This window comes from Heterocephalus glaber, unplaced genomic scaffold (assembly GCF_053883595.1).
Source record: "Heterocephalus glaber isolate CG9 unplaced genomic scaffold, H.glaber_assembly_v1.0 deba00001805, whole genome shotgun sequence".
NCBI classification, from domain to species: Eukaryota; Metazoa; Chordata; class Mammalia; order Rodentia; family Bathyergidae; genus Heterocephalus; species Heterocephalus glaber.
This window is the reverse complement of record NW_028258480.1, coordinates 1,352,390-1,363,109: the sequence shown is the minus strand read 5'-3', so window position 1 is coordinate 1,363,109 and position 10,720 is coordinate 1,352,390.

Sequence of the window (10,720 nt, the reverse complement as noted above, 5' to 3'; positions counted from 1 at the left end):
CCATGCAGGGCTCTGGACCCCTGCAAGGCACCCCCAAAAGTGCATTCTCTGCACACCCCTTGCCTTCTTCCTTCTGCTCATAATCCTCACGTCACTTTCTTCCCACTTCGGTTTCTTCCACATCTTTCACCCTCGGTTTCTCTCTCTGTCTTTCACTGACCTCTTCCAGATATGTAGACACATGTACACACATGCATGTGCATTATAAGGATTAAACAGAGCTCATTGGTGATGGGGATAGAAGCACCAGGCTTGGGTGTTATCTTAATCCATTTTCTGTTGCTATAACAAAATACCAGAGACTGATTAATTTGTAAAGGAAAGATGTCAGGAGCCATTCTACATAATTTTGGGGAAAAATCATTTCACAACTAAATTATGATCAGGGCTGTTTGAGGCCTCGATGATCCCGTGATGCTGTGATGCTCAAGGGCAAGATTACATCAGCTGAAGACCTCCTGGTTCTTTGAGAACCAAGTAGTAATACAAAAAGAGAAGGGTCTAACCTGGGGAGGGACAGATTCCTTATCAGCTTAACTCATTCCAGCTACTGTCGTAAGAATGTTTTGCTCATCTCACCATCCTCATCAACGTAAGCTTCTCATGGACCTGAGATCCTCATCAGCACAAGATCCTCACCGTGATAGGATTACCAGATTACCGCCACCCTCTGAGTCATCTGATACTTCCTCCAATTATAAGATCCTCATCAATTTAGGATTATCATCTCTGAGTCATCTGTTACTCCCTATGAACCCAATAAATAGTGGCAAGCTCAGAGTGCCTTTGTCTTTCTGTCTGGAGCAGCACTGATCAGGCCCAAGACTCAGCCTTTTCTGTAAGTCTTGTTTCCTGTCTTTGTTCTCTAATTAGCCTTGTGCTGTTGTGGCTCACAGGAGACCAGGGCCCACTGCATGGGCTCTGGTAACATCCCCTTTCCTGTTCCCTATAGAAAGAGATGTATTTCCTGAAGTTCCAGAGACTGGGAAGTCCAAGCGCGTAGCTTTGACATCCGGGCATTGGGCCAGGTCTTTTTGCTGTATCATAACAGGGCAGAGGGCATCACAAGGTGAACCAGAGCAGCCACACCAGCTGGGGTCTCTCTTGTCTCCCCACAAAGCCACTGATGTGGTTACAGAAGCTCTGTGTTATGGCTTAGACCAAGGATGACCCCCACACTCCTGTGATCCGAGCAGGGACTTTGGAAGGCAATCGGATGACCGTCCGGGGCTGTCACTGACTTACTGTAGCTGGCAGGTCTGGTGGGAAGAGGGGTCATCGGCTGGGACCAGGAGGGGTTCTCTCTCTCCCTGGCTCCTCCCTTCTCTCGCTGCTTCCTGGGCCTGTGTTGTGAGAAGCTTTTCTCCACCAGACTCTTCCATCATGCTGTTTCTGCCTAGGAGCCAGCTGACCATGGGCTGAAAGCTCCAAAAACCGTGAGCCCCAATAAATCTTTCCTGCTTTAAGTTGTGTGTGTCTCACAGATGAGAATGTGACCAAGGTGTCCTGGCTTAGTGATCTCATCTAACCCGAATTATCTCCCCAGGCCCCACCTGCAGATCCATTAATACAAGAGATTGGAAGTCAAGTTTGCAACACTTGAAACTTGGGAGGACACATTCAAACTGTGTTGGGTGGTAAGAAATACCATTTTCAGATGCACGCATGTGCACACACATGCACACACACACACACACACACACACATGCACACACAGATATTTAATGGAAGGGAAAAGGCAGATGAATAGAGACTTGCAGGCTGGTAGAGAAATGCTGGTGTCTGGACTTTCTCACCCCTCACCCCAGAGCTCCAGGGCCCATTTCCCTTCCCCTATAACGATGCCACAGGCTGAGCACACTGCAGGGGCCTTGGTCACACGCTGGGCCACTCAGAATCAGCCTCACTCTCATCTCTAGTTTCTCTCTGGCCAGAACTCACGCCCAGTTATACGGCTGTTCACCTTTCTCCATCACCTCTCCCCTCCTCACAAAGGAACTGGAGTTCTGTCACTTGCTGTTAGGAGTTGTGTCCCCCACCCCAACACAGATGTTGAAGCCCTCAGTCCCAATGTAACTGTATTTGGAGTTAGGACCACAAAGGGCAGTGAAAGTTAACTGAGATCCTAAGGGTCGGGCACCGATCCAATAAGACAGCCACCCTCAGGGGAGGGAGGAGGGACACCAGGGATGCACACACACTGGCCAAGGACACGTGAGAGGGACACACTGAGAAGACAACACCTGGAAGAATGACAAGACGAGAAAGGCAGCAGGAGGAGCAGCCCTCAGGCTCCTGGAACACGGTCTTCAGGCCTCCAGAATAATGAGAAATGAAGTCCTGTTGTTCAGGCCACAGCTTGTTGACATAACAGCCAGAACAGACCAGGACACCTGCTGCCACCGCCGCCAGGTCCCTGGATATTGCTTTCCAGCCTGGGTCCTGTTTCCTGACTACTCTGAAGTGGCCTTTTAGTTTAGAAGAAAGACATTTGGCTTTGAAGTCCTGCCCGTGTGTAAATCCTTGTGGGGCTCGTTGAGCACTCTGACTGAGCTGGCTACTCAGCTTTTCATTACCCGTGAGAGGCGACACCAGCACCGTCTTAGAGACTCGGATGAGGTGTAGCCAAAGGGCATAGAGCCTGGCCTGGTCCATGTTAGTGTAATTAATACTCATGCGAACTCATTATAAATTCTGGTTTATTAAACTGATATCACAATATCTCAGACAAACAAGATGGGAGGAGGCAAGTTAAACAATCTATGTCACACATGTAGTGTTTGGTACAAAGTTAGGGTTTAATAATTGTTGGGTCTCTTTCCTCGGTACCCACTTTGAAGTACTGGTTTGCATGCACTCCTGCCTGGTCCTGACCCCTGAAGTAGCCACCTGCAGATGCCACATTCTTCCCTCTGGCCTCACCTTCTTGCTCTTGAAGCATGTCCCTCTTAACTACTGTATTAGTCAGCTTTCCTGTTGCTGGATACAAAACCCACCACTCCCAACTTAAAGGAGGAGAAGTTTAATGTGGCTCACAGGTTCAGAGGATTCAGTCCGTGGTTACCTGGCTCCAAGGCAGAAACATCATGGCACTTCGAAGGGTGTGGTGGAGCAAAGATGTTCAGTGCATGGTGGCCAGGAAGCAGAGCAGGGAAACAAATGCCAGAGGGGAAGGGACAGAGATGAGATATAAACCCAAAGTCATGCCTCCCTGTCACACAGACACACCCAGAAGTGGGATTTAGTCTCCTAGATGGCTCCGAAGCCAATCGAGTTGACACAATCAAACATAGCCCGAAACACATGCTTTATTTTTTCTTCTGAGCATTTATTACAGGCTTGCTTGCTCTGCAGTATTTACTTTTTGCTTTCTCTCCCCCATGGAATGTAAACTTCCTGAGGATCTGGCCCATGTTAGGCATTCAATATGGCAATGTTGAATGATCAAGTGAGGAGGTGAATCAATGAATGAAGGATTTATGGGAGAAAACTAGATCCCAGTGGCTTGAGGGGGAAGTAATGCATCACAGCTAAATGCTCAGGGCTGGAGCCAGAGGAATCACATTCAGATCCCAGACCCTGGTCCTGTCACTTCCCCACTGTGGGGTTTTGACTGGCTCGCTGGGATGTGGGGGTCAGATGAAGACCAGAGGTGAATACAGGGAATGGCGCCTGTAGGTGTCCCAGACATGAGCTTTTGCTCTTGGGAAATGACAGAGAAGTTGGTGAAGAAGCAGTAATGGGGAGCACCCACAGCTTTTTCTTGGTATTTGAATGAGAAGAAGAGGAAAGTGACTGGGTGAAAATGAGACTGCTAAATTCAAGAGTCCACAATGAGGATTTTGTCTCTGTGAGTTAATTCTGATCCTGACCACTACAGTTCATTTGGCTCATGCTCAGGTCCAGAGCAGGGATCCTGGGACCAGGCATTCCTGTTAGAAGTTCATAGGAATAATGAAGTCCAGTTTGCCCTGCTGATTGTCAGGTCTTTACTCAGGTGCATGAACAACAGGCAGCAAAGCCCTTCTGCATGCTTCTTGCCTGGCCCCTGCTACTCTGCAGTCCTGTGAGAGGTAACTCTGCTTCCATTCCACCCCCGAGGACACAGAGGCCCCAGAGGCCCCAAGCAGGTCGCTCTGGACCTGGATCCCAGCCACAGGTGGAAGGGGCAGACAGCGAGCCCCGTCCTCCTGAGTGCTAGGTGACAGTTCCAGTGCCACACGCCAATTAGTCATAATGGAGTAGGAAGGAATGTAGAAACTTTGGCACCACTTTCTCCCTGAAATACAAACCAGTCTTACATCTTCAAATCGATGGGAAAAAATTTGATTTTCCACAGTTGTGGAGTTTTTGGTTTCTGTTTTGTGAGATCATAAGGGTCACCATAGTCTGTGTGGGAACTGAACTTAATGTGTTGGGGGTAGATCAATTCTAAAGCAATTGCAGAGCTGAGTGTCTCTTGCTGGGAAAAGAAAATTGTCTCTTATTGAGTTTTTTGTTCTGAAGAAATCATTTTTCTCGGCTGGATAAATGATGAATTGTCCAAGTACTGGTTGTCGGGTCACCGGCAGGTCTATTCGGAGGTAGCTCAGAAGTAGAAACCTGCAACTCACTGTAGTGTAGGAATTAGGTTTGTGATTCCAGGAAAAGGGGACTAGCCCTGGCTGCAGCACTAGTCCTGATGTCAAAATGTTACCGTGGTGTTGGGTAAACCTCTGAAGCTCACCAGACTTTGGTTAATTTATACATGAAAGGAAACACTATCTTACTACAAGCAGGAATTTGGAACAGGTGATTCATTTATCAGCCTACTCATTCAGCTAATATTTATTGAACACGCACAACATGCAATTACTGAAGAAGTAATAGTGGCCAAGACAAATGTCATGAGCCTTATTACCTAGTGGAAAAAACAGATAATTACCCAAGTGGTGAATTGCAGGGCTGGAGGAGGACACATTTCAAGGACATCTGCCCAGTCTAGGGTTCAGGGAGGAACTCAGGAGGACATGAGATTACATCAAGACTTGAAGGATGAACAGAGTGAGTAAGGGAAGGAGTATTCCAGACAGAGAGAACAGCATGTTCTTAGGCCGAAAAGGAGGAAGCCAGTTTGAGAAACTTAAAGCAAAACAGCTAGAAATGGGTGGGAGGGGGAAAAAAAGTGGGAGCTAGAGACATTAAGAGATGCCAGACTGCAAGGGCATTTGCAAGGTTTGTGCAGACAAGAAATACTGAGGTTAGTTTTAGTTTATGCCTTCTTATTTGGAGCCTGCATCTTCATTCAGCTACCCCTTTCAGCTGAGTTTATTAAATATTAAGATTTATATCAATTAGGTGAGTTTATTAAACATTTAAGTGTTCATATTAAACAAAACAATTCTTTATACTCAGCCAATGGAAAATAGAGCTAAATAATACATCACATTTTAGAAAATAAAAGCATCTGAATGAGCTCCCTTTGGGTGAGGTAGCTCGACAACTAAATAAGATGTTGTCAGTCAACTGAACTGCTGGTGCAGGACATCTGAAAAATTAATCAGTTCCTAAATGGGTTTCGCAGAAATGGGAAAATCCAGACATGAGTTTGCATGCTTAACAAACTTGTAATGGCAGCTAGAGAAAATGTTGCCTAGGTGATATTTAAATACAAAAGACCCCAACAGTGAGAAATCTTCACTCAGGGATCTTTTAGGTTTAAAACTTGATTTCTGTAAGCTCCTAAAAATCCAGGCCACACTACAGTCTAATGCAAAACTCATTTAAACAGCACCAACTTGTACTTGACTTTTCCAGATAATTGAGCAAAAGAATTTTACATTATCCAAATACACACTTCTTTCTTTTGAAAAACTGGGGGTAAAGAATCGGAACAAAACTCATGATGTAATTGCTAATGGGGATGCGAATAGCAAAGCCTTTCTGCTTTTTGGTGGTTGAACACGCTGTCCTTCCTCAGTTCTCCTCTTGTGTGTGTGAGAGGGTTATCAAGTGCCACCCGCACCCTCTGTCCATCCCGGAGGGAAATGAACGTGCTCATTTCTTCCCCCATTAATGTCAAAGTCCTTGGCACCTCTCGGATCCCAGTGCTTGTTTTAAATTGGAGCAGAGTATGAGGCATGTCTTCCCACACAGTCTAAAAATTCCCCTTTAAAGGGATTATCTATATTGTCGTGCATACGCTTGAAATAAAAGAGCAGCCATCTCTATTTTTGTTTCCCATCATCTGAGATCTGGGCAATCCAGATTCATTATCAGTGGTCAAGAGGCTCAGGTGGGGCTGGCTTGAGTAAATGTTGAGTGGAGAGACTCATGATAATGTCTGCCTCATCATCTCCCCTGCTGGTTTTCCCTGAAATTAGGTATTCCTCCACGAGAAGCTGTTATGTCCTCAGACTCTCAGGCGTTCAGAGTTGGGGCTTCTGGAGAGTGTGCAGATGACGAAGGAACTAACTCATCAGGGGGTTAACCCACCAGTGAGCTTACAGCTAAATGTGGGACCTTGTCAGAAACAGTGGGTCACTGGGCTATGACCTGGAAGGGTGCATCTCCCTCCACGAGCCCTTCCTTCATTCTGATTCCTGGAAGCCATGATGTGAGCAGCTTTAGTCCACCAGGCTCTCCCAACATGCTGTTTTGACCTTGGAACCAGCTGACTGGGCATGGACTTAGACCTCTGAAGCTGCGAGTCAAACATGAGTCTCTACTCCTTACACTGCTGGTGTCAAGTAGTGGTAGGAAATGACTAAGAAAAATTTTGTTACCAGGAAAGTGGGATTCTCACCATGATTGCACATGATTGTGTGGTTCAGAAACCTTTGGGACTGGTTTGTGGGAGGAGTTTGGAAAAGTTTGAAGATGCCAGCTAGAGAAGCCAGAATGTTGTTCTCTGAGCTTAATGAAAGATTTTGGTCAGAGCTCAGAAGACCAGAATGCTGATAGAAATGCAGAGAGTAAAGGCCAGACTCATGAAGTTTCACATGGAAACAAGGACTCCACTGACAATTGGGCTAGAGGCCATGTATGTTATGCTTTGACAGAAAATTTGTCTACATTTTGTCCATGACCTGAGACTTTGTGAGAGACTGAGATTAAGGACAACAGACTAATTAATTGGTAAAGGAAATGTCAAGGCTGCAGTGTGGGTATGGTTGGGGGCTTTTAGTCAGCTCTACACTGAGAAAAAGGAGCAAAAAGCCCACCTGAAAAGTTTTCAGTTTTGCCAGAAAGGAAGAGTGTATAAAGTTGGGGCCATGGAGGGCATTAAAATCAGCATTAAAAAGAAGCCAAGTACTTTGCATTAGGACAGTAGAAAAGGTGGCTTGAGGGTGTCTCGGGAACCAGCAAGAAATCGCTCTTTAAAGACTCCAAGGTACAAAACCATTGAGCTTTCATTAGGAAGAGAGCCCTTGGAATCCTGTTTGAGAAGAGCTAATTAGGAAATCAATTCCTCAGGGTTTGTTTCAAAGTGCTCCAGGTACTCAGAGGCCACTGGAGGTGACTGGCTCCTGCTTGAGCTGGCAGGAGAGACCTTGGCACTGCCCATGCGCTGGTGGCTTTACACCTATGCAGAATGAAAAGGTTATGGGGTCATGGAGGCTTTTACCAGGTTTCAGAAGAAGGTCTTGGAGTCCAGGCAGTGTACGCAGAGAGGGCAGTGCATGAAGCTGTGAAAATGAAGCCAGAATTGCAGTGGAGACCCCAGGGAGTTGGAGAAATCAGGAATCTGGAATGTCTGCTGAGAAAAGCCATGGACAGTACACAGAGCTACTCTTAGAGAGAAGCCACACAGGCTGAAACCAGAAATGCCTCAGGGGCAGGGCTGCCCAAGCCCTTTGGAGATCTTATCTCACCACAACTTGCCCCTCAGTGCTGGACATGGAATTATGGGATTTTATGTTTCCCTTGATGGGTTTTGGTCCTGCTTTGGCCCAATTCCTTTCTATTGCCCTGTTCTTCTCTTTTGGAATGGGAATGTTTACCCTTTAGCATTGTATCTTGGAGGTGTTTAACTTCCTTTTTGACTTTTACAGAGACTCATGGTTAAGAGTTAGCCTTGAGTCTCACAGGAGACTTTGGACCTCTAAGCAATGCTGGAGTTGTCAAGACTTTGGCAATTCTTAGGGATTAAGTGGATTTTGCATAATGAGATGGATATAAACCTTTTGGGGGCCAGGATGGGGCATTATGGGTTAATTTAAGGTGTCCTTCCAAGTTCTCATATGTTCAGAAGTGGGGCATTTGGAAGGTGACAGGATCATGGTGTGTGTGTGGGGTGTTATTGGTGTCCACCGAATAGCTGAATGTGCTGTTAGGAGCTGAGGCCTGGTTTTAAGGGGTGGGTCACTGGGGGCAGGACCCAGAAGGTAAATTGCACCTTGCCCTCTCACTCTGCTTCCTGGATGCTATGAGTTGAAGAGCTTTCCTCCACCATGCCCTTCCACCAACCCATTTTTGCCTTGGAGCCAGCCAGACATGGACTGCACCTGTGAAACCATCAGCCAAAATAAGCCTCTTCTTTAGGTTGTGGGTGTTGAGTATTTTATCCTAGAGATGGGAAAGGGGCTAATACTTCAAGAGTTCAGTTGTAGGGTAGAGTTAGTCCTTGTCTAAAGGCTGCCTTAGACATATTTCTGGGGTACAATGTGCATTTTTGATACATATGTACATTGTATAAACATCCCATTATGCTATTGGCAGAACCATTGCCTCAAACCATTGTGGAGGAAAATATTTAAAATTCCCTCTTCTAGGTATTTTGTATGTATCACATCATTGTTAACTATAGGCACTTCACGGTGGACTAGAATCCCAGAATTTATTTCTCTCACCTAACTCGATAACTCTGACCTACTGGCCAACCTCTCCTCATCCCTCTTCCTTCCTACCCTCCCCAAGTTTCTGGCAATGAGGCTAAACCATTTGTGGTTATATAACTTGACTGCATCCCAAACAAAGTTCAAGAATATTTAAAGAAAGGCAAAAATATGCAGCATTCCAAAAGCTCAAAGTCACAATTCTGCCATTCAATCAAAATTATTAAATAAACTCACCACAGTAAGTGAAAAATAAAAAAGTAGGAAAAATATGACTCAGAATACGGAGTGAAATACGTTGATACAAATAAACCCAGGAAAGAAAAGATGATAGCATCATTAGACAAATATTCTACAACAGTTACTAGAACTATATATCATATATTCAGGAAAATAGAGGAAGCAATAATATGTTAGGAGAAGCATAGTCTTTTTATATAACCCAAATATTACCTTTAGACATGAAATATATAATGTCTGAAATTAAAAATATATTGGACACGATTAAGAGCAAGCAGATGAAACACCAAATAAGAAAATCTAAAATTTGAACATATAGCACTAAAAACTAAAGTGAAACATATAGAAAAAAATTATTCAAAACAAGCAAAGAGAGCATTAGAGGTAATCCAAACAGCCTAATAATGTCTCAGCAAACAACAAGAAAAATATCAGGAAAATGACATCAAGATACATAATAATCAAATCACTCAAAGCCAGTGATAAAGAGAAATTCTTAAAAGCAATGACAGATTAAAAAGAGAGATGCATTCTACAGAGGGATAAAAATAAGACAGCTCACTTATCACTGGGACTAATGCAGCCCGAAGGCATGGAACGTCTTTAAAATACTAAACAAAAAGTCTGCCAAACTAAAATTCTGTACCCATTGGAAATATTTTTCAAAAATCAAGACAAAATAAATATATTAAAAGACAAAACACTGAAGGAATTAATCACCAGTAGAAGTGTACTATAGGACAGGTTAAAAGAATTCCTCTCATGTTTTCTTATTGTTAAAGAAATGTGGAATCCCTTTAACAGGGAGAACAAAAACAACACAGATTGGAAGTAGGGGTCTACACCCAGAAATTACCAGCACTGGAAATGGCAAATGTGTGCATAAATACAGACTGAAGCCTGATGTTATTCCCCAGAACTGTCTATTGTCACTCTCTTTCTCCCATTGTTCAGCTAAAAGCCTCGAGTCATCCGTGACTTCTCTCTCTCTGTCCCTCGTTCTAGATTCCCGTGGGTCTACCCTTGACCCATCCAGGGTCCTGCCCTGCATCACTGATGCAGATGAATGAACTAGTCTCCTAAAGGAAATGTCTGCTCCCACCTTGGACCCCAAATTCTAGGCTTAACAGAGCAGCCAGGGTCATCTGCTGAAGACACGAGTTACTTCCTGTCACCCTTGTGTGCAAATCCTGCTGTAGACATTTCCTGTAGGGTAAGACATCGTTATTTGGCAGCCTGCAAGGCCTATGGGAGCTGCACTCTGTCCCCCCTGATTGAACCCATTTCCTGCTACATTTTTCCTTGCTCATTCGGCTGCAACCATACCAGCCTCATTCCAGTTCTCTGGACACACCAGGTGCACTTTGGCTTCAGGAAGGGTTAGGTTGGCCTCTCTGCTGGAATCTTTCTCTCCAGACACCCACTTGGCTCATGTCCTAACCTCTTTTGAGTCTATATCCTGCGTCATCTCCCGCTTAAAACCCACCCTTATCATTCTACACTCTTCCTTTCTCCTTTCCCCATTTTTTTTCCTACCAGAAATCAAACTCAGGACCTCGTGCTTCCAAGGCAGGCACGCTGCCGCTGAGCTACATCCCTGACCCCTCCCCATCTTTACTATTTTTAAACAGAGTACTTCTCATCTTCTGAAGTATTCTATAATG